The sequence below is a fragment of the Crotalus tigris genome, unplaced genomic scaffold (genome assembly GCF_016545835.1).
Source record: "Crotalus tigris isolate CLP2741 ecotype Arizona unplaced genomic scaffold, ASM1654583v1 scf7180000017764.6130737, whole genome shotgun sequence".
Lineage (NCBI taxonomy): Eukaryota > Metazoa > Chordata > Lepidosauria > Squamata > Viperidae > Crotalus > Crotalus tigris.
In genome coordinates, this window is record NW_024096618.1 from 229,948 (window position 1) to 255,930 (window position 25,983).

The window sequence follows — 25,983 nt, forward strand, 5'->3', positions numbered from 1 at the left end:
ATTAGGTTCATCGTGGCAGCCATTTTCTCAAGGGACAGCTCCTTCTAGAAGTTATTTTATGCAAACATCTATAGCAGGCATACCAAATTCCTGAATGTGCCTACCAATCAAAGCAGCTTACAGGAGAATGAACCCAGCTCAGTATCTTCCAAACAGGATCACTACATAATTGTTGAACTGAAACTTCAAAAATGTGTCCTCTGAGAGTTGATTGGTCCTCTGTTTTAAGTTTATATAAGTGATTTTTTTTAACCCAATTGCTTGAGGCCGAAGAGATGTTGTAGAGTCCTTGGTGTTCTCTGAGCTTGTGTGTTTGCTTGCAGTCATGTTGTTATCAGACCAGGTAACATTTTCAGTTCTACAGGGGAGTGGGTTTTTCTCTCTTTTTCTACTGAGGCTGTCCACCCTTGGCAATTTTAAGACTTGTGGACTTCAACTCCCAGAATTCCCCAGCCAGCCATGCACAAGTCTTAAAGTTGCCAAGGTTGGACACCCCTGGTTTATATAATATCTTGCCCTGTTAGCATTGTTGGAAGGTGTTGTTGTTTTCTCCTTGGTGCTTCCTTGATTAGGCTGATGTTTACTGCTTGATTTTTAGATTAGATATTTCCTTGATTAAGGTATTGTTTGCTGCTTGATTATTTTCTGATGTTAATCCTTACTTATCTTGATGTTGATTGGTGGCAAGGAGGTGTTCTGGTCTTTTTATTAGGTCTTTTGAATGATGTGTAAATGTTGTTTATCTCTATGTTTTGATTGGTTGTTTTTAACAGAATAATTTGCTTTTTTTTTAAAACACGATTTGTTAGTGGTACCCTGAATTTTCAGGGGAGTCATTGAGATATTCAGTTGGATGCTATATTGCTTTTGAATTGCCTGGAGTGAGCGAATGAATGAATGAATGAATCAATCAATCAATCAACCAACCAACCAACCAACCAATTTCAAACATCAACAGTCAGCAGGTTAACTACTCATATTGCCTGGAAATTGTCAAAGTTGTATTTAATAGATTTGAATGGCAACAGGTTGAAAGTAACTGTTCTAGATAGACCTGATAAGCAGCTGAGAAACATTCTGATAGGCCTACTTCACACAGAAATTGTTTTAATAAAAGACATATTTTCTCGTGTGTTTCCCTGAAAATTCTAATGCCATTACTTTTTTATTGTTTAAGATGGAAAACAGCTCCTTACTATTTTTCTTCTATCTTTCCTTCCTCTTTCTAGAACTGAATCTTTGTTTAATATTGTGTGATATTATGCTTGGAGCTCGCATATCCGGATTGAGAAACATCCAGATGGCCAGCAGATGACAACGAAATTCAAGAGTTTATTATATCGCCATCAAGCAGTTATCCAGACCTTTATCCTATATAATTTGTTGGCCCTGCCTCATCACCCAGGAATTATAATAATAACAAGTTGTTTATATGTATTGTAGAACTATCAAATGATAAATGCGGTCAAAGTTTATTAGTAAAAATATCCACCTATTGCTAGGTAGAATTGAACTGGAAGGTAATAGCACTTAATAGCACTTATATACTGCTTCATAGTGCTTTATAACACTCTCTGAGCAGTTTACAATGTCAGTATATTGCCCCAATAATTTGACTGCTCACTTTACTGCTCAGAAGGATGAAAGGCTGAGTCAACCTTGAGCTGGTCAGGATCAAACTTCTGGCAGTGGGAATGCAGAGTCAGCCTGCAATACTTCATTCTAACCACTGCGCCACCACAGCTCAAATTAAAGTAACCCTTGTTCTTTGGTGATAGAAGCAGTGGATAACCAGCTTGGCCCCATGCAAAAACAGAATTGCTGAACCTATGCTTATTAATGGCAACCTCTTATATTTACCTCAGAGCCACAAATGACAGATAGAAGCCATTTGCACGAGTTTTCAAAAAGGTTTGTCTTACTATTGCTACCCAAAATCAATAAACTGTGTCTAGAGCAAAGCTATAACATTTTATATTTTTCTTTCTATGCTATAAAAAGGGAAATAAAAACAAAAGAGAAAAGATAAGATATATATCTGATATCACTCTTTCCATGTTGCTAGTAGAATGCCCGTTTAGAAATGGCAAATGGCATCTCTATAACCCAAGGCTGTAAATCCACAATAACTATCTTTTCAGTGTTGAAAAACCTTGTCTGCTATTGCTCTATGTGTGATAAAGATACTTAATTCTTTCTATAATGATAAGTTCCAAAATGTTGGCATATAACGTGAAATCACATAAGATTCAGGACAACATACAAAATGTAGAATTTGCCAGGAAGACATATCAACACATTATGAAAACATAAAGGTCTTTTTTTTTAATGAAAGTTTTTTATTTTTTCCATATAAACATTATATAAAAAAGTATACAATACAATTTTAAGATAAAATAAACATTATTACGACCTGCGCACTCCCCCCAGGCCGCGTCCACCCTCTCTTAAAACATTCCCTACTTCCCTCCTCTTTCTCACCTCCCATCCTACTCTCTTCCCCTCCCCTTCTCCTCTCACTACCCTACTTCCTCTCTACACTTGCCCACCTCTCATCCCTATCAAACCCATGAACGCAGCATAAGGGGAGTGCCCAGGCCGCACCCCTATAAGCAACCATTATCTATATTACACTTACCCCCCCACATTTCCTCCCTCCCACCCCCAACACCCTCCCTTCACTTCCCAGAGCAGAATACAGGGTTAATAATTAAAAGGATTTATAATAATAAGAAAAAAGAAAAGAAAAAGAAAAAAGAAAAAAAAAGAAAAAATAATAATAAAAAAAAAGGAAAAAAAACATAAAGGTCTTAAACAATGATATTTGCAAGATTTTATTAACCCATCTGTTTATATAATATTATTTCAATAAACATATATGATATTACTGTTTCATATCCATATTGCACTGCAAGTGTAACAGCACTAAATTATTTCAAATGATGGGTAAGTTTTAACTCTATGCCATGCTGATTTGGTATTATACTCAGTGGTGGGATTCAGCCAGTTTGCACCAGTTCAGCAGAACTGGTAGTGTGATGACCCAGGGCCCCGAACTGAGGCAAAGCAATCAGTTGGCCAGAGCAATAGTCTTTTTACTCACTGCCAATGTTCATCCAACAGCCCCCCACATATGCTGGCATGAGTTCAAACAAAACAGCCAGGGAAGTTTACACTGTTCTTAAAACAAGACAGATAACAAGCAAATGTATAATCCTTTTAACTCCCAGCTTGCCTGTGAACTGCAAACTGCAGACTGCAGACTGCAAGGAGAGATCAGCAGGAAGCAAACTGGTCCAGAATACAAAGTCCAGGTTACAAGAGCACACTATCTCAAGATTTCACATTTGTTCCCTGCAAATGCCCCACCCCACAGTGTCTCCTTAAATCCTACTCCCCAGGTGTGCCTTGTGCAGTGGGGCGGGATGCTCTCCTCCCGAGCAAGTGAGCTTGCCTCCATTGTTCCCTCCTCCTCTCTGCTCTCCTTGCTCTAGGATCAGGTGGGGAGGGGCCTGCTCCTCGCCTGAACTCTGCCTTCCCTGTTCCAAACCTGAAGGGCCCTGGCCTGCCTCAGCCTGCTCCTCCCCACAGTCCTCTGAAGCCACAGACACCTCCTCCTGGGCCTTAACAGGGAACTCCATGTCTTCCTCAGAGTCAGGCTCGGATGGAGGCATGACAGGTAGCTAATTTTTTGTTGACTTCGGCGAACTGGCTGAAGCCCTAGCTCAATGGTGGCGAACCTATGGCACAGGTGCCAGAGGCGGCACTCAGAGCCCTCTCTGTAGGCACACGCGCCATCACCCCAGTCCTAGGCCTTCAGCTGGGTTTCATAAAACCTTTTCGCTTTAGGCCTCCACCGCCATGTGCAAAAAAAGAAAAAGGTTCAATCAGTCAATTTCAACTTCTCGCGGGAAAAAAAGATCTTGCAAAGTTGGAATTGATTGATTGAACTTTTTAGTCCTACCCAGTCTGCTGTTACCACCACAGCCATGCCCACCCAGTGGGTCATGTCCACCCAATTGGCCACACCCACCCGATGTGCCACACCCACTCAGCACTCGATGATGCATAAGTGGGTTTTGGGTTGCAGTTTGGGCACTCAGTCTCTAAAAGGTTCGCCATCACGGCCCTTGCTATTTTTCTCAAGGCCCAGAACAGCCTACCAGAAGTGTGTGGACGCCACTTCCGGAAGTCTGTTCTATACCTCTGAGGCCCAGGCCCAGAACGGACTTCTGGAAGCAGCATCCATGCATAGAACTGGTTGTTCAGGTATTTGAATCCCACCACTGATTATACTGAATGTCATCCTTCCAAACATATCTGCAAGCATAAGTTTAGTGAAGAATAAAAGCTTAGCTCTTTTTTCATAACAAATTTTATATTGGGGTTGGACTAAAATAAGATACAGGATATACATAAAAAGAAGAAGTTGCCATGAAGACAATCAACACATTATAAAAATATAAAGTATTTATAGTTTACAGGGAAATTAATGTAACATGTTATCATAGCATATTTAAGCAGCAGAAATAAAAATGACCACAAAACACCAGCAAAGAGGTTTTGTTTTTTTTTTGTTTGTTTGTTTGTTTGTTTTTTTTGTTTTGTTTTTTTTGTAATTCCCTGCAATGGTTCTCTGGATTAGTGGTGCCCAGATATAATATGTCTAAAGCTATGCCAAGAGCCAGTTTGGTGCAGTGATCAAAGCATCAAGTTAGAAACTGGGAGACTGGAAGTTCTAGTCTCACCTTAAGCACAAAACCAGCTGTGTGACCTTGAACCAGGCAGTTTTGCTGAGCCCTAGAAAAAAGGCAGAGGCAAATCCCTTCTGAAAAAAGTTGCAAGAAAACTGCAGGGACTAATCCAACCAATTGCCAGGAGTCAAAAACTGACTTGAAGACAGGCATTAGGTTGGTGAAACAGTGATCCAACTAAATGTTGTTTTTTTATACAGTGTAGTATTAGTCATACATAATAGACCCTAAACAAAGACAAATGAAGAACTTCATTTTTTTTAATTCCAACCTTGAAGGGAATTAATAGAGGATGCTTAATCCATATGCTATGAAATTTTCCTGCCAAATTGAACAGAAGCATATGGATGTTGCACTGGTCAGTGCAGCCATTTGCCTGGCACTGGTTGAACTAGAACTGACAGATCATGATGGAAGGGACCAACAATTGTGAGAAAGATACTAATTTACATAAAGGGCAGATGGAAAAAGCATAAAAGGTCCTTGCCTATTGCTGTTCTAAAACATATGAAGAACGGTTGCAGGAATTGACATGATAGCAATGTTCCAATATCTGAAGGGCTGCAACAAAGAAGAGGGGGGAAACCTATTTACCAAAGCACCAGAAGGCAAGACAAGAAGCAATGGATGGAAACTAATCAAGGAGAGAAGCAACCTAGAACTAAGGAGAAATTTCCTGACAGCTAGAACAATTAATCAGTGGAACAACCTGCCTCCAGAAGTTGTGAATGTTCCAATACCGGAGCTTGTTAAGTAGAAACTGGACAGCCACTTGTCTGAAATGGTATAGGATCTTCTGCTTATGAAGGGGGCTAGACTAGAAGACCTCCACGGTCCCTTCCAACTCTTATTCTCTTATTCATCACTTTAGATCCAGAATGATGTCAAGACATGATTGCAATTCAGTCTGAACCAACCAGAAAAAGAATACACTTATTAAATGAGGAAAGCGATCAACAATGTCTTGAACTGGGAAAAGAAGCTAAAAATAACATATACTGTAATTTGTATTTGAAATATAGATCAGTGACACTGTATTGCCATCTCCTGTAGCCACATTTTGGAAAAATAATTATTGCAAGCAAAACAGTTAAGTTATTACGGAATTAGTTACCTAATGCCAATATGGATCACCAAAATATCACATTGTTTAAATTTCTAATAAGTCCTGTTACAAAATCTCTTGATTTTTGTTAATAATAAAATGATGAATTTGGAAGGAGAAAAAAGCATAAATAATTATTTCAAAGAGATTTTATTTTTTTGCAAAAATTAAAACAAACGTTCCAAGCTTCTGAATTTTCTTTCTTTCTTTTATTTTCTTTATAGATTCACATACAGAATAACAGAGTTGGAAGGGACCTTGGAGGTCTTCCAACTGACCAAGCAGGAAATCCTATATCATTTCAGACAAAAGGTTGTCCAGTCTCTTCTTAAAAACCTCCAGTGATGGAGCATCCACAATTTTTGGAGGCTAGTCGTTCTACTGATTAATTGTTCTCACTGTCAGGAAATTTCTCCTTAATTCTAGGTTGCTTCTCTCAAATATTGTATGTAGCTGCATATGCATGCATAACAGTACAGGTAGTCCTCAACTTACGACCACAACTGACCCCAAAATTTATGTTGTTAAGTAAGACATTTCTTAAGTGAATTTTGCCCCATTTTATGACTTTTCTTGCCACAGTTGTTACATGAATCATTGTAGTTAACATGGTTGTTAAGAGAATTTGACTTCCCTCATTGACTTTGCTTGTCAGAATGTCACAAAAGGGGATCACTTGACCCCAGGACTCTGCAACCATCATAAATCTGAGTCAGTTGTCAAGCATATGACTTTTGATCAAGTGACCAGCGGTAGTCATAAGCATGAAAAATGGTCGTAAGGCATTTTTTTCAGTGCCATTGTAACTTTGAATGGTTACTAAATGAACTGTTGTAAGTTGAGGACTACTTGTACTTGGAATCTAAGCCTAAGATTTGAGTCTACCTTAAAGTATGTCAATATCCTTCATTGACAAGTGTATGCCATTCTGAGAGAAACAACCAACCGTAGAAGCGTGTAGAGTTATCACTGAATAAAAACATGCTTGTCTGTACTGGGGATTGTTCTCCTAAAGCTGGGGGGATGGAGATGAGGGACAAATATATTAGTGAGATCTAAATCAGTGGTTCCTATCAGCTGCTTTACTCAGTGCAATAAACCAGGGTCTCCAAACTTGGCAGCTTTAAGACTTATGGACTTCAACTCCCAGAATTCCCAGCCAGCACTGGCTTGGGCAGATCATAAATATTTATTTTTAAAGAGTGCATGCTTTTCTTATGCTTCCTTTAATCTCTTAATAACTAAGTTCATGTTTGCACATTGCAGCCATTGCATGCAAGTAATGTTCCAAAGGAGTTATGCGGTTTTAGAGGAATGCTTTAATTTCCATTCCATTTTCTCCGGCTCTCGTGGCAATTGTGATTGATTTCTTGATTCACTTACCAAGAGAATAGATCAGAGCAGCAGTCAATAACAGGGCCACCTCTGTTATTTTGCCTTTGCATCCCCAGATATCCTTCACACTTTTCATCTGGTATAGTGTCTTTTAGACTTCCCTTCTTGTTAGATAGAGTGGGTGGCAGCAATCTGCCCTAAAGTGCCAATAAATCACTTGTTGATCTGTACTTTAGTTTTGCTAGCATTTGTGATCAGCATATGACTGACTCGGATATTCCAATTTAAAGTCATTGGTGTCCCTTTTTGGTAAATCATAACATCAGTAGCAACAGTGTGATTTCTTTTCTTTACTTCTTTTTAGGTCTCTGCTGTTCTTTTCTTTCTTTTAACTTGCTCCTGTTGAGATCCTTCTTTATTAGCCTTGGAGTATATTTGGCACATTTTTAATGAACTTTAAGGAGTTGTTTGCCCCCAATAAGTTTATAATTTCTAAGTTGACCACTTTATTTGCTCCTCCCCCCCCTCCACACACACCTTCATTCTCACAGGCATTAGCAAAAAGCTAGATAGTTTTAATCAATACAATGACTTGGCTATCCAAATAAACTAAAGAAGTTTAGTTTAGTTGTGGACTTCAACTCCCCGAATTCGTCAGCCATTCGTGCTGGCTGGGAAATAGGAGTTGAAGTCCACAAGTCTTAAAGTTGCCAAGTTTGAAAACCCCTGGTTTGTTGTATTCAGTAAAGCGCTTGAAAATATTAGAGGATGTTAGATATGCTTGAGGGTTCTTTACAGTTCATTTAGTGACCTTCACAGTTACAACAGCACTAAAAAAAATAAGTGACTTATGACCATTTTTCACACTTACAGCCATAGCAACATCCCCATGGTGATGTGGTTAAAATTCAGACCCTTGGCAACTGGCTCATATTTATGACAGCTGTAGTGTCCTGGGGTCATGTGATCACCTTTTGTGACTTTCTGACAAACAAAGTGAATGGGGAAGCCAGATTCACTTAACAACTGTGTTACTAACTTAACAATGTAGTGAAAGTGAGGACAATAACATGGAGAAGTTTGCTAACCTTTGAAAATCCCTTCAAAGTGTTTCTGTTACATCTGAGAAATCCATATCCATTAATTTAGAGAACACTAAGAGTTAACCACCACTACCTCTATGTTACCAAGATTTGATAAGGAAAGCTTCAGACCTTCTAGAACAGTGGTTCTCAACCTTTTTAATGCCGTGACCCCCAACCGGTCGTAAGTCGAGGACTACTCAACCGGTCGTAAGTCGACAACTACTCAGCTGGTGCAGCACCGTTTGCAGAATGGGACTTTTGGCGGGCTCAGCAGGGCAGAGACAGCCTGGACAATTCCTGTTGGCTTTTGAAAGCCAATAGAATTAGACTCTATTCAAGAGAATCTATTCTATTGGCTTTCAAAAGCCAATAGAATAAAAGGGAGTAGCACAGCTAAGGAAAAGGGGGAAAAAATGGCAGACTGCATTGTTTGGCGACACCCGTGAAATGGTCGTTCGACCCTAAATGGGGTCCCGACCCACAGGTTGAGAACCACTGTTCTAGAACAATATTTTATAAACCTGGAATGTTTTTATATCTCACTTAAAGATAATGAGTGATTTCGATGCTAGAATTAGCCCCGACTTTAATATTCTTTCTTCTTATGTAGCCATGAACTTCAAGCTCAGATTAATCATGTAAGGCTCTCTAAACATTTTAAAATTAATTTTCCTGATATCTTCCTTGTTCATATGGTAGGTCACCTTGTTATTACTATTCTTAATGGAAATCCTCATTTTGATTCAACTGGTGAATACACTTTTATTTCGGGTCGTGGTTCCAATACAGATGATTTTATTCTAGTCTCTGCTCCTCTATTTTCTTCTATCTACAGTTTTTCTGTCGACTTCTGAACTGTGATAATGTGCCTCTCATATTCAACCTGACTGTTGCTTCTTATTTCTAACATTTTCTTAACCCTCAGGATTCTTCTTCTATACTGATTTAAAGGTATAGGAAAAAAATACAATGATCTGGCCAAATACAATCTAAACAATCTATATCTTTTCTTTTTCCCTAGGTTTCAGTTCTTAAAGGTTCAGGGATGGGCAAGCCCACCACTGCTGCATTCTGGCCCAACTGTGGTTTTTGAGTGGTCTTCAAGAGCAGACCTACATAAAGCATATTGCATCAGTCAAGCCATGAGGGTCCAAGAGTGTGAATGACAGATTGGATAGCTGCTTGACCCAAGAAGAGGTGTATCTAATGCATCAGATGGAGCTGGGCAAAGGTCCTCTTGGCCACAACTATCACCTATCATAAGCAAAAGCTGTGAATCCAATAAGAGCTCAAGATTGCAATCATTCTTGAATGGGAAGTCCATCTATGCATCAAGATAGCGAACCTTAGGCCTAGGCAGTCCTACCAACACAGTGACTCGTTTTTGATAAGACTGTCATAATTGGTTTCTTCCTATCCAGGCCCACACAACATTGAGACAGGACTTCAGCAGGTTTGCTTGGCCCGCCTGGGGTTGAAATGTATAATTGGGCATTATCAGATTGATGATACTGAACCTCAAGCTAGCTGGAACCTCTCCCCAACAGCTTCTTGTAGGTTGAATCCTGTGGAGGGCCTAGTGAGCAATCTCTCCCCTCTTCCCCACCACATTGACTGGAAGCAGTCTTGAAGAAAGGAGGGAAGACAGTCATTGAGATATGGTGATCCCGAATCCCAACCCCCAAAGCTGGTTTAGAAGGAATTTGTGGTTGAGCAAGGAGCAGAAGGATGGCTACAGCAGCTCCATCACAGCTCCACCACAGCTCATCAACAAGCATGAACAGTACTGAATCCCAGCCTGAAACCTACCTAACTAAAACAGGCCTATATAGTTTACTTTCTCTGAGGTCATCTGCAGCTGCAGCCCAGCAACCTTCGCAACAAAAGGGAACATTGAAGCCCAGATGTGAGTTGTCTAAAATAGCTGGATATAAAGGTAATCTTTTGAAAAGGGGACACACCACTGCCTCCTTCAAGGCAGAAAGCACTACTACATGGAGCCAACTACAGGTCACTGCCTTGACTCCTGAACCATCCAGGAGGAGCCTGGGATTAACAGACAGGTGGCCAAGCTAAACATGCAGAGAACCCTGTCCACTTCCACAAGAATCACCAAATCACACCAGCTCCCATGACCAGGACTGAGTCTCAGGAATTCCAGCTGACACCCAATTTCGCATGGATTTCAGGGATTTTATCTGCCAAATGTCAGAAAATTGCTCACAGAAGCCCTCTGAATGGTCCCATTCTTATCTAACAGGCACCAGGCCACTGTAAAAAGTGCCACTGATCAGTAAGAGTAGAGAAGTGTTGATGTTTCACCACCCCATTACTATATGGTAATCATAAATATGGCCTTTTACTATGTTGTATAAAATTTACTCCTTGATGTATATTGTGTGTTCTGGCTGTAAAACTGTAATAAAGACTAAGATGAAATTTTTTAAAAAAACAGATTAATAGATTACACGACTTCCCTATTTCCTGCTTGCAGATTATTTTTTATTAACTCCATTGATAACAAGAGTTAAGAAATTACCTTGACAATGAAATGCCTTGCTCTCAGTAACTGGCAATATAGATGACACTTAAGTTAGTAGGGAATTAGAATCTCGGGCAGAGGATTACAAGGTCCTCAGCAGACAGGTTTTAGAAAGGATAATTTATTACTCTTAACTGTATTAAGAGCCAGTTTGCTGTAGTGAGTAAGGCACTAGGCTAGAAACTGGGAGACCATGAGTTCTGGTCTCACCTTAGCCACAAAACCAATTGGACCAGTCACTTTCTCTCCCACCCCTAAGAAGAAGACAATGGCAAATCACTTCTGAAACCTTCCAAGAAAACTGAAGAGACTAGTCTAGGTAGCTGCCAAGAGTTATCCCTTATTTGAAGGGATCAAAAAAAAAAGGAAAGATCAGTGTGCAGGTAGTCCTTGACCTATGACTACAACTGAGCCCAAATTTCTGTTGCTAAGTGAGACATTTCCTAAGTGAGTTTTGCCCCATTTTACAACCTTTCTTGTGACTCATTGTTGTTAAATTAGTAACACAGTTGTTAAGTGAATCTGGCTTCCCCATTGACTTTGCTTGTCGGAAGATCTCAAAAGCTGAGCACATGACCCCGGGACACTGCAGCCATCATAAATATGAATCAGTTGCCAAGCGCCTGAATTTTGATCATGTGACCACGGGGATGCTGTAACAGTTGTGTGAAAAAATGGTCATTAGTCATTTTTCAGTGCCGTAATTTTGAATGGTCACTAAACAAAAGTTGTAAGAGGAAGACTACCTGTATTTAGTCCGTTAGCCAAGAAATACACATCTGCATCTGATAAAAGGATATATGTCATCTTTATGGATTTAAATCTTTGATTGTGTTCCCAGGAAAAACTTATGGGAGATGTTGGACAACTCTTTTGGAAACAAGAAATGTCACTGTATTTAATTTAATATATTGCCTCTACTAAAATCACTCAATACAAATAAAATGTGATAGAGTGAGCAATTTGATCATATCTAGATAGTTTCCAAAGGGGGTCTAGCAAGGTGTTGTACTTGCTCGGATTCTACTTCTCCATTATCTCAATGATTTCACTGTGGACATCCTTTCATTGATGGCTGAACATTAAATCCCCCCTTTCATTGAAGGCTGATAACAACAACAACAACAACAACAACAACAGCAATAATAATAATAATAATAATAATAATTAGGTACACAGCTGGAATAGTGGACTGGACTCAAGCAGAACTAAAAGCAATGGATAGGAAGACCAGAAAAATAATGACAATGAATCATGCCCTTCATCCATGCAGTGACGTTGACAGACTTTATCTACCAAAGCAAATAGGTGGGCGTGGAATGCTGCAAGTACATCAGATGGTTGAAGAATTAAAAATGGCTTTGGAAGAATATCTGAAGAACAATGATGAAGATGCACTGAAATTAGTATATCGGGAAGGCTTACTGACTACTGGAGAGACCAAACTGGCCTACAAGAAAGACCAAATGAAGAACAGAATAGAGGCATGGGAAGACAAAGCACTACATGGCCAATACATTAAAAAAATAGCTGGGAAAGCAGATGTTAACAAGACCTGGCAATGCTAAGAGCAGGAAAATTGAAGAAAGAGACCGAGGGACTAATTCTGGCTGCACAAGACCAAGCCTACCACCTGGTAAACTGCTGCAAGAAGATTGCACAGACTGACTACAAGCAGCGGCATGACAAAGTAGCAACAATGGTGCATTGGAAGATCTGCAAATAATATCATTTGCCTGTAAACAAAAACTGGTAGGATCATAAAATAGAGAAAGTCATAGAAAATGATAAAATTAAACTGCTCTGGGACTTCAGAATTCAAACAGACAAGCACCTGCAACATAACACCCCAGACTTAACAATTGTCGATAAGAAAGACAAAAAAGTCTGGATAGTGGATGTGGCAGAGCCTGGAGACAACAGAATAGAAGAGAAAGAGCTGGAGAAGATAACAAAATACAAAGACCTACAAATAGAAATAGAAGGACTGTGGCAAAAGCAAGCAAGGGTAATAGGCTCCTTGGGTGCAATCCCAAGGAGTAATAGGCTCCTTGGGTGCAATCCCAAAACAACTGGAGCACCACTTGAACACCATTGGCATTGACAAATTCGCTATTAGTCAATTGCAAAAGGCGGCCTTACTAGGAACTTGTTGGAATATTCATGAGGAGGAAGAGTCATGTGGTAACTCAGTCAGCCAATGTGAAGAAAGTGCTACTGAGTCTGTGCAAAAAGAGTATTGAGTTAGGAGCTGGATTTCCATTCTCTAGTTTTGTCTCAGGTTTGTCTCTGTAAGAAGTCTTCAATTAAGCTATGTTGCTATAAAAAAGAATGTATGGTAATGTAAATATTTTGATATAAAGAAGTTATTTTGAATCAGCTAAATGCAGTCAACTTTGAGAGCTTCTGATTTATTTTTTTTACCAATAGAGAAATTAAAATTCTCTAACAGAACTGCTTCCATCCTGCGATGATATCTGTAATACCATCAAACATCCACATCTATTGAGTCCTGGGTAAGGACTCGATAGGTAGACAAAATGCCAAATCCAGTCTGAACATCTGGCTGACTGTGCGATGATCCATAATAATAATAGTAATAATAATAATAATAATAATAATAATAATAATAATAATAATAAAGTTGGAAGGTACCTTGGAGGTCATCAAGTCCAACCCTCTGCTCAGGCAGGAAACCCTATACCATTGTGGACAAATGGCTGTCCAGTCTCTTCTTAAAAACTGCCAGTGTTGGAGCATTCACCGCTTCTGGAGGCAAGTTGTTCCACTGGTTAATTGTTCTAACTGTCAGGAAGTTTCTCCTTAGTTCTAGGTTGCTTCTCTCTTTGGTTAGTTTCCACCCATTGCTTCTAGTCCTGCCTTCAGGCGCTTTGGAGAATAGCTTGACTCCCTCTTCTTTGTGGCAACCCCTGAGATATTGGAACAAGGATAACAGGTAACAAGGATCTATCCAAGACTGAGTGAAAGCATCTTGTGAGATCACTGATGGCTTCTTCTCAACCAACTACTTTAATCATCAAGTTTGAAGAAGTCTAAACCTGATTTCAAAATGCTGCTTGGTGGGGAGATGGTTGATCGGCAAACAAATTTCTAAGCATGTGTAGCAGTTTAAATATTTAAGCATCATCTTCTTCTACCTTTCTTTGGCATCTCAGACATCCTACAGTAGAGTTTTTCATCTAACAGTGCAAAGTTTAGATTCTCTTTCATTTAAGGGTGGCTAGTTAGATGATGCTCTCTGCAGTAATCATTTTTGCCTATCTGTGCTACATCTATGCTTTTTTTTCTTTTGGAGGGGAGTATTTTTATAGGGATGTGAGATATAGTAGTACATTTATTCATCAAATGTCCTTGAAAAATATTGATTGATCTATAATATATTTTACTTAGCAGCAGCAAAAGAAACTATAGAATCTGTCATAAAATTTTCATATTAGTTTTTTTTTTTAAAAAAAATTATGTTTGCATCATTTTGGTTTAGTTTTTTTTATTGTTTTAATTTTGCATTGCTAATTTTTTTTAATGTAAACCATTCAAAAAAATATTAGCAATACAAAATTAAAACAATTCTCAGGCATTAATTTTATGCTCCGTCTTGGAAAATTATTTGGATCTGGGACTATAATAAAAAATATTGTATCATCTTATCCTTGCAGTCCTAATGGACGATCACTTGACTATGAGCCAGCACTGTGCAGCAGCAGCCAAAAGAGCTAATACAATCCTGGGTTGTATAAACAGACGCATAGAATCAAAAACACACAAAGTATTAATACTGCTTTATAAAACCCTAGTGAGACCACACCTGGAATACTGCAACCAATTTTGAACACCATACTACAAAAAAGATGTTGAGAATTTGGAAGGAGTACAGAGAAGAGCAACTAGGATGATCAGAGGCCTGGAGACTAAAACATATGAAGAACGGCTGCAGGACTTGGGTTTGGCTAGTCTAAAGAAGAGAAAAAATAGGAGTGACATGATAGCAGTATTCCAGTGTTTGAGGGGCTGTCACAAGGAAGAGGTGGTCAAATTATTCTCCAAAGCACTTAGAGGGCAGGACAAGAAACAATGGTTGGAAACTGATCAAAGAGAGAAGCAACCTGGAATTGAGAAACTTCCTAACAGTGAGGACAATTACTCACAGTTTGCTTTCAGAAATCATGGGTGCCCATTATTGGAGGTTTTTAAGAAGAGACTAGACAGCCACTTGTCTGAGATGGTATAGGTTCTCCTACTTGAGCATGGGGCTGGACAAGAAGACCTCCAAAGTCCTTTCCAGCTTCTATTCTATTCTATTCTATTCTATTCTATTCTATTCTATTCTATTCTATTCTATTCTATTCTATTCTATTCTACTCTACTCTACTCTACTCTACTCTACTCTACTCTACTCTACTCTACTCTACTCTACTCTACTCTATTCCATTCCATTCCATTCCATTCCATTTTTACCAATAGTCTAGATCCCAGATGAGCCATTATTACATATGGTTTGAACACACAAGGCTAGGCAAGATGCAATAATATAGTATTTGATTCCCAGATGTGATATATTCTATGTAATTCATTTTCAGGGAAGTGAATCTATGTCAAGACCTGAAGGCCATTCTCCCTTGCTTAAAATATTACATTTATTTTCACCAAAAGAGAAGCCAGAAAGCAGGCTCATAAAGTATGAATATGGACAGGCAAGCATAATAGGTTTCAGCCTCATTGCTACAAAACCAAATTATTTGGACAGGGATAACTTGTATATAAGACAATAGAGAAAAAAGTATTTCTGAGAGAGAAGGCTGAAAAATAAAACTACTTGAGAGGGGAAAAAAACAATAGGACATTTGGAATGCAAAGCAAACTACTTACTCCACTTCTCACCTTAGAATATAATAATAGGATCTCTGAGACCTTGGAGGTCTTCTAGTCCTACCCCAGCCCAAGACAGGAGTCTTTATACAGACATGTCAAACTCGCGACGTCACGTGATGTTGCGCAACATATCAGAGCTTTTTTGCCATTGCCGGCAATGGGGTGGGCGTGGTTTCCTGATGACACGTCCAGCCCACGGGCCGGCAGTTTGACACCCCTGCTTTATACCATCCCAGAGAACGAGTGTCCATTCTCTTCTTTAAAAACTCCAGGAAGCAAGTTGTTCCACTGATTAATTGTTCTCATTGTTACTTGTCTTCACATTACATTTTGCTGCTGTTGTTTTTCTTTGACTATCTCAACTCTGCAGTTCTTTCACAAATCCTAGCACAAAAGGTGTATGCAGCTTTCTTCTTAGCTGTTAACTATGCTTTCCAGGTAGCTGCAATTTCTCGCTTAGACAAAGCTAAAAAAAGATACAGCAGACTAGTGCTTTTCTGTACAAACTAAGAATAAAGGCTAAGAGGGATAAAGTTGGCCATTGAAGTTTCATGCTTAACAGAGTGCTGAAACACAGATACTTTATTAATCAGTATCTCTAAGGAAATCCAATAAAATAAATAACCTAGAGTTGTAAAAGTAGCCAACTATAGAGGAGGTCATCCCACTCCTAGTAAAAGTGATTAAGTTATAAATTGATCTGGGAAGAGGGAAGGTTAGGCCTAGAAAGTTTTCATGAGATTAAAGTAAATGCAGAGTTCATTTAACAACACATGCAGTTTAGTTTCCTATGTTTTAAAGATTGACTACATATAAGCTTTGCTTTTAAAAAATGATCATGTATTTGTACTTTCTGTTGACCTCTAATTGTTTTAACCATTTTAAATGGATTTCAAGATGTGTACAAAATTCAGAAGTGTACATGATGTCGATCTTGGTCTTATTCAAACATAATTGATAACTGAATTCCATTTCAAAAAAGGTTCGTTTGCTGGGACGGTTTAACTAGATCTTTAGTCTGATTCAAAAAGTCAATTCAATTTTGCAGGTTCGGTCTCTGATTTGAATATTTGCACGTGCTAATGGTTCCCAGTATGAATGTAAACAGGAAAGTTTGGTACACTTGTCAAATTTTGAAATTTTTAAAAAAAGGATGATAGGTTTGATTGGGATTAATTCTTCAGGTCAGTGATTAAGTCCAACTCATGTCTAATGAAAACCAACAGTAGAACTCAGCAGTTTAATAGATAGATTTCAAGTTGGGGACAAAATGGTGAAGGAGCCAATTTTTAAAGGGATTTATTTCTTTATCTTTGATGGGAAATAGGGCAACTTCTGACCCTTCATATGGTTTATGATCTATAGTACTCAGCAACCCAAAAGTCTAAGGCAGGGGTCTTCAAACTTGGCCCTTTTATAACTCCCAGAATTCCTCAGCCAGGCATGTTGGCTGAGGAATTCTAGGAGTTGAAGTCCACATGTCATAAAAAGACCAAGTTTGATGACCCCTGGCCTAAGGGAAGGGATGCTGGGATTTGTATTCCTTCCCCACAAGTTGCCCGATCTTATCTATGGCAGCCAGCTTGAAAAAAAAAACCTTTTCTGGTTTTCTGTTGGCGAGTAGTGGATACCTTCAATTAACAAAACAAAAACAAAAGCCCTTGCTACCATTATCTGTTTCATATAACAGATCACCCAAGTGGCACATTCATATCATGAAGAAATGCATCTTATTATCTTGTGAATGGAACAGAACAGAACAGAACAGAACAGAATAACAGAGTTAGAAGGAACCTTGGAGGTCTTCTAGTCCAACACTATACAATTTCAAACAAATGGTAGTCCAATGTCTTCTTAAAATCCTCCAGTGATGGAGCACCCACAACATCCCAAAACAAGCCATTCCATTGATTAATTGTTCTGTGATGACTCAATTAACTCTCATTCCATGGACTGTATAAATTAGTCTTTATGAAAGACCAGCTTTCAGGGATCTGCCTGGGATTATTTCTTTTCACATCTGTATTGCAACCAATGGGATTTTTCCATTGTTGCCAGTAGAATATAAATCAGAGTTTGATTCTGATAGTGATGTTAGCCTTTTTTTGCAGACTCTACTAAAATGTAATTCAAACTTTTCATGTAATTAGAAGGGATTTATGATATCACCGAGCAGATATTTTTGCCACAATAGCAATTGCTGTACCTTACCGATCTAAGTGATTCTTTCAATATAGAAGAGCAATGGGTTTAGTTTGAAACAGATGGCTCTTTCTAGTTAGAAAAATCCTTCTTTGTTTGAGGCTCATTGAACAAGTGTCACCCATTACAGTCTACCATGCTAATTTAGAACCCACATGTTAAACTTCACTACATAATGTTGTGATGTGGTTCTTATGTGCCTAGGCAAAAAAAAAATAATAATAGCTCTTTGGGTACTTGAAAGAGCTTTTCCACTTTCAAGGTCTTATTATTTCCTTTCAAGAAAAGATTTTTGGCAATAGGCATCCCCCGCAGGCATTCCTTGAATTGACCACGTGAACAGGAAGAAGGGCTGTGCCAGCTGGCAGCTTCCTAGATGCTGCAGTTCCAGGAATCCTTGGCCTTTGTGTCCCGGGCATGGGGGATTTTCTATGCAGTGATTGAAATTGCTGAATGTGTGTGCAAGCACTCGTGAACTGGAACTTGATTGTGAAGAGTCTACATCTATTTGGCAGCAGTCGTTATTGTAGATATTCCCCAATGAAAATGGAAAGTGATACAAGATGCCAGATGCTAGATGTAAGCCCAGCATGTAATTCTATTGTCTTGCTCACATAGATAGGAGAAAGAAACAAACAAAAGTCTTAGGTGTGCCTTGCAAGATAATAATAGCGCTATTACTGTTTTCCCTTTATTTACTAGCTTTCCGGGTGGCAGATGTTTTTATGCAGTTAGGTATTTGCAGTTAGTTGAATGAGCTGGAAGTGATTCCAAGTACAATCATGCTTGCAGAAATAATCAGCTTTTGCCTTTCCACCTAGCCCAGCTATGCTGCAATATAGTTGGAGTGAAATTTATATGAATTTTTTTCAGTATACATTGCTATTAAGCTTTTTTTACTGCAGATGACTTTTTTACAATTCTGGTTTCTCCAATATATTAAGCCAGAGGAAGAAGTGAAAACCGACCTAGGCATTTTTTATTTTTATTTTTTGTCTTTGAAAAAATGTTACAATGAATTTTGTGGACAATACTTCTGATTAAGAATTCACTAGAGTGGGCAGAGATTTGATTGCCAGAAAGTGCTTTAGGATACGAATGCTTAAAATGTATAGTACTGTTCTGTTAAAAGAAAAGATTTATGTTTATGTATTTTAAGTTTGTTTGGGTGTATGGTGTATGGTGAAAAATAAAAAAAAAATTAAAAAATGTGGAATATAAAGATAGTCCCTGCCTGCAATTCTTTAAAGCAGCGGCACCTTCACATAGGATTGCATGGCAGCTGGAGAATGGAAACATCATTGGCACCTGCATGATTTTGGAAGAAGCTGCTTTAAAGAGTCTCCTACATGCTCTGAAGCATCTTTTTATAGTTGAACCCAAAGCATTACATGATCCTATCAGGCACTAGATGGAAAGAAGTTTACAGACACTTCCTTAGGAATAAGTCCATTTAACAAATCACTTTTGTCTGAGTGATATGTGTCTTAGTTACATCTGATGGGTTGAGTTTGTCACCAAAGAATGCTGCAGGGATCATACACTCTTTACCACAATATGAAGACAACCCATATTGTTACCCTGCTGTCCAGGGAGGCTGAATCTTTTTTATTATTATTATAAAATTTTTATTTTCTATTTTACAATACATTACAATCTTAAAAATATTTCAGATAAAAAATAAAACAAATTGATACACACCACTTTCGGTATTGCCCACCCATTTCCCCCCAAACCCATTTCCCCCCAAACCGCATCCACCCCCAACCAACTTGCCTCTTTCCCTCTTCTTCCTCTTCCTCACTCTCCACCTCTCCTCAACCTTCCTACTTACTTCTCACTTTCTTCTACCTTCTCACTCCGGATGCAGTCCAGGGGAAATGCCCAAGCAATTCCTCTCTCCAAATTGAAACATTAATATTATATACAGTAAAACTATTTCTACTTTATCTGAGGGAGGCTGAATCTGAATCAAGGTGTTCAAACAGGAGAGTGGTACTCTTTATGGGAAAATGAAGAAAAAAAGCTCGTGTAAACATTTCAGTGTATGTGGAGAAAGAGTCTTCAGAAGCTGGCAATCTGCTGAGTTCCAATTGGCACTATGTCTGTGCTCTTCTGTTCTTTAATTGGAATGGCCATCTAACAAAGGGACTTATTTCAATAGAATAAAAACTCTGTGTGACAGAAGTGTAAGTTATTGTTACTTTTTACAGAATTAAGTGTTCTGCCTACTGTTTTCTTGCTGCTTAAGTTCTACACTTTGGTAGCTGAAGTAAAAAGTCTTGATATCTTTTGTAGTCTTCTCTTCTTGTGCATCACCAAAGCTGGAGTAGATGACATACACACCGAAAGAAAGAATTGCCTCTGAAGCCTGAATCTGTGGAAACAGGAAAATATTAGCAAGGGTTTCTAGCAAGATAGGAACTTTCACTCATGCACATCTTTATAAGTCCTAAATGGGGAGCAGCCTTCTCTTATTGTATGCTATGAAAGCTCTCAAGACTGAAAGCACTTCTGAAGAAAGATATAATTGTTTGTGACACTCCCAACAGTTTGAATACAATTCATTTTTGACCATAAAATAACTGCATAGGCATGATCTCTAGGAGCATGGAATGAAAAAAAAAAAACCCTGATTCAGTTTTTTTTTATATATAACTGATCTCAGAAATGGTAGCTGAAGCAATTCACATAAGCAGGCTACATCTCCACCCTATTAGACTTCTCTAGAGGGGATCTGGCCCAGATAATAAATAGGGAAGTTTCCTCACTTCCAGCCAACCACAGGACTCAATATCCCCAATATTTGCTAGCAATATGTTTCTTTTGAGGAAAGAAGTACCATTCTCATGCAAGATGAAATATGGCAGGGTCAATATTTATTTATTTATTTCCCACCTTTATTATTTTTACAAATAATTCAATGGAGCAAACATATCTAATATTCCTCCTTCTATTTTCCCCTCAACGACAACCCTGTAAGGTGAGTTGGGCTGAGAATGAGTGACTGGTTCAAGATCACACATCTGGCCTTCATGGCTAAGGTGGGATTTGAATTCACACTCTTCCTGTTCTTAATCTGGTGTCTTAACTGCTAGACCACACTGGCTCTCAATTTTCCTACCATGGTTCCTAGCATAGATTTGCTGTGCAAGAATTGACCAACAGCTTTGAGGAATCCTTCCAGAGTGATGCTTCCCCAACAGTGTGATAGTGGGCAGGATATATTTCTTCTCCATTTCACATCTTTATCTGACACTCCAGGTGAATTAAGAACTGTCAGGTTTATCTCTTCCATCTGCTGAAGCCACAGATGGAAGAGTTGCTTTCCCTGACTGCCATAGACTGGCAGCTACTAGACTTGAGAAAAGAAGGATGGGCTCTTGGTGGTGTATGCTGGAGGTAGCACAGATGCTCTGCACTTGAGCAGTGGCAGCCATGATGTTTCAGGGTTCCTTGGTGCTCTCTCAGCTGGGTTGTTTTCTTGCAGATATCTCATTACCCAAACTAGATAACATCATCAGTTTTAACATCATTATTTCAACCCCGAGCTACAAATGTTTCAAAATAAAATGGTTGCCTGATGATCAAGACTGAATCCACCTTCCACTGTTCCAACTCAGAAGCTCCTAAGCATGTTTGGGGACCTCTGTTCATTATTCTTGTGCTGGTGACTCAGATGCAGAGCCTGGGCTGAATCACTGCCTCTACAGCCGCTCCTCTGGATCTTTACACTGGCATCCTGATGGAAAGTGCAGCCACCATCTTTTGGCGGGGCAGAAAATCCTGAGGCATGATGAAAAGTATGCTGCGCACAGCAGTTTCCCGAATGACATATTTTCATCCTATCTTGAGGACTGAAGGAAGCACGCTAGCAGGGCTACAGGAATGAGTCCTAAAAAACTGAAATCAGTTAATTAGAGCTAATCCCAGGTACAGGGATTTCTATTTGACAACTCCTACTTCTTTCTGGATACAATTCAAAATGTTGACTATAGCCTATAGTGCCTCCATTGACGTGGGACACATAGACCTGAAAGACCTCCATTTCCATCTTTGTGCACAAGCCTCAAGAGGGGTTTCTTTCTTTCTTTCTTTCTTTCTTTCTTTCTTTCTTTCTTTCTTTCTTTCTTTCTTTCTTTCTTTCTTTCTTTCTTTCTTGTATGTGAGACACAAAAGAGAGGTACTCAAGTGAGGACTTCCATAGTGGCTGTTTCTAAGTTCTACAACACCCTTCTCACAAAAGCCACCGACAGGCTTCTAAAGAAATTTAAGCCAATGAAGTGGATCCATCTGCCAATGCATGATTTCATTCTTTAAACTGGCCACTGCGTATTGATGATTCTTCTAGTCTAACATAATCTATAAACACTGCACATTATTGCTAGTACTTTAATAGTAGTCTTTATTCTCATCTGCTTATGTTTGCTCCATCTGTTTTTATGCTAAAAATTTAATTGTGAATGTGTTCATTTGTGAATTGTGAGTGGTTTTAACTTTTGATTGCCATTGTAATCTGTTGTAATAGATTACAATAGTAATCTATTGTAGTATGTGGGGAAGTATGTGGAGAAATTAGCAAGGATCCACTTTCTCATAGTATAGGTTGGATCATGAACATGATGGAGCTGGTTAGCCTTTCCCCAATGTGATGTATGTAATAGTGTTTCTTTGGCTTGCTTTTCCTTTTAACTTTTTCCATATTGCTGTTTCTAAAGCCCAAGATGTAAGCCCCCTAGAGTTCCTCTGATTGATTGAGTGATTGATATAGATATTGAAAAAAACACCCAATGGGATTTTCTTTCAAATAGCACGCATCACCTTGAATGTATAGCATATGCACACAGACACCAACACATGCATACCAAACCAGAAACAGGAGACATCTGTGGGTACCAAAAAACACAGAATAACCTAAGGACAAAACAAAGAGACAGTTAAATAAAAGCAAATTGAATAAAAGCAGGATGTAAATTAATTTAGGCATGTAAGAAAATAAGAAATGGAGCTGGAGGGAATCATTTGCAAATTTAGTTTTAGAAGTTACATGATTACAATTAGAACAAAAATTACCATTAGTCCCTTTTATCCAACCTAGGACTTCCTGTTGTTTTAGCTTTCTTTAAAGAGACAATGATGCTGCATGATACTATTTAATATCATTTTTTATCCTGGAACTGACTGCCTTCTTGTTCTTCCATTTCAAAGGCATGGCATCTTTTTCTCTGCCTTCCCCAATATGTTGCTGTCCAGATAGGTTGACTTTTAACTCCTACATTCCTCCAGACATTATGGTTGACAGACTGGCTCTGTCTTATAAGAATTTCAGCCCTACTGGGTCAAGGAAGACTATTTTATATCCATGGTGATATTTGAACCTCAACTTCTTAGGATAAATCTCAAGGACTTCTTTGAAGTCTTCTAGTTCGCAACAGGCTATGGCTATCTCATTAATACCAATTGTGACCAGGAAGACTTCAAAGAAATAAGCTAATACACCAGGAAAGAGGTATGAACTTAAGAAGCTGCAACAGTAGGCAACTGGAGGAAATATCATTATAGAAATCTGATGACGCCGAGAAAGACTTTGAAGCAAGAGAAGAGTTCAGTAGTCTTAAAAGACAGAGCTAATTGAGAATGAAAGTCTTCATTCCTTGAACTAAGGTGTAAGTGTTTTTGAAGATGGGTATCCATGGCAAATCTAAGACAGCTTTATTAACATCAAAGCACACAAAGCACATTTTCTTCCACTTGGCAGGAAGCTATAATATTTGGCACCTGAGAAATGGCATTCATTTCCTGAACTCATAAGTGGCTATGGTTATGACTGGCAGGAGAGACAGAGAAATTTTTAAGAGGAGGATGAGAAGGAAGAGACTTCAGTTCATTTTTTGTTATAAAAGCTTCACAATGTCACCAATTGCTTTACTGACAGGACATAAAGAATTTGAAAGAAAATGAACGTGAAGGAAAAACAAAAACTGATGGATTTAGTCATCCATTGTGGTAAATTATTTACACAGAAGTAATAATGTTAAAATGAGGACAGCTCCTCTTAATTAGTCCAGGGAGTCTGCCATATCTTTAATTTCCTGATCCAGCTCCTCCACAACTAGCACACACTTCCTGACCATTAAGCTCTCTTGTTTTTCCATAGTTTAGTTTTATACTCCCTACCCAGTAATGAGGAAAATACTTCCCAAGTATATACTATGTCTTGTGAGGGATGGGGAAAATCATTTAAAATGTGTGTGATCCCATTTCTTCCTTCAGCTCCCTCTCTGAGGGAGATGGCGGCTAAGAAATATGAAATATAAAATAAATCTTATAGGTCTGAAGTGAGCAAATCTATAAAGCTGCTTTGTCCCTGAGTTCAATTTAACTGCTGTTGCATATGGCATCCCCTGTTTGGTCATTTCAACCTGAGATTCCATTTGTGGCTGCTGATTTCAGTTCCTTTTATCTGCATTTCACCTTACATAGTTCATTCCAGCCGAAGACAATAAGATTGAACTGAGAGATCTTTGGTGGTCACTGAGCTCCCTTGTTTTCTTACAGATGTTTCATTACCCAGCTAAGTAACATTTTCAGTGCTGGGCCATCAGCTGGGCAATGAAACATCTGCAAGAAAACAACCAAGCTTAGAGACCACCAGGGAAGCCACAGTATTGTTTACAAGAGCACAGAATAGCTCCCATAGAAAAGACATCTGGCTTGTTTATTTATTTATTTTTTTAAGTTGGCAATTAAAGTTCATCATTATATAGCTGGTCTGCACCAGTTCCTTGGAGATTAAACATTTTATCACCTGATGATTAAAGGATTCATTGCTTGGCAATTAGCACTTCCAGTTTAACTGTGAGATATTTAATTTCATTTGCAGACAGGACCATTCGTTAGTTGGGCAGCCTATCGCTGGATGGGCACATTATTGGGAAGCAATAATGAATGGGAAAACTGCTAACACACACACACAACTGCAAAATAAGGACCTAATCTTGCTGACTTGGGACCAAAGAAAGTAAAACCATACTTATTTTGTTTGTTTGTTCCTCTGATACAGCCTGGCATTTTGGTTTTGGAACAGAGATAAAGAATATCCAATAATGAATGTCAAGTCCTATTTTAAGTGATTTCAGTCAAAGCTTGGCTTATCCGTTATTAATCAGAAATTCAAGTCAAAGATGCTGAGTTAAATTGTCGCTATTCATTGAGCTCATACGAAATAAACCTCCATTTGGTTATCAATGACAGACACTTGCAGATACAGAACTTTTATTATACATATTAGAAAACATTACATTACTTTTTGACATAATTGCCATTCTGATTGAGGCACTTATCATAACGTCTTACAAGATTTGAAATTCCTTAGTAGTAGTCACCTGGTGCCAAATCTGGGCTATGTGGGGTGTGTGATCAAAAACATCCCAACGGAACTGCTTGAAAAGTTCTTGAGTTTGTCTAGCGTTGTGTGGATGAACATTATTATTCTGCAATCATGTCAAACTTCAGACGCTTGGCAACTGACATGAAGTTATAATGGTTGCAGCAGCCCATGGTAGCCCAACTGCCATTTACAACCTTCCCAGGGAACTTCCAACTAGCAAAGTCAATGGGAGAAGCTGGATTCAGTTTATGATTTACTTAACAACCACAGAAAAAAGGTAGTAAAACTGGGCGTGACTCACTTAATGGTTCCATTATTCCAGTCCCAATGCTGGTTGTAAATTTAGGATTGGGAACCATGATGGCAGAGTGTTTAAAGTGCCATACTGCAGGCAAGCTCTGCCCACTGCCAGGAGTTTGATCTTGACCAGCTCAAGGTTGACGCAGCCTTCTATCCTTCTGAGATTGGTAAAATGAGGACCCAAATTGTTGGGGGCAATATACTGACTCTGTAAACTGCTTAGAGAATGTTGTAAAACTACTACCTGTATGGCTTTCTCCTTTTCAATCCTGATAAAATTATTCCTTTCTTTGGAGGGCTATATAGAATAAATATAGGCTATCTGAATAAACCCAGAAAGGTTCAGATAAGTTTGTAGATGTAAAATTTCTTTTTGCAAT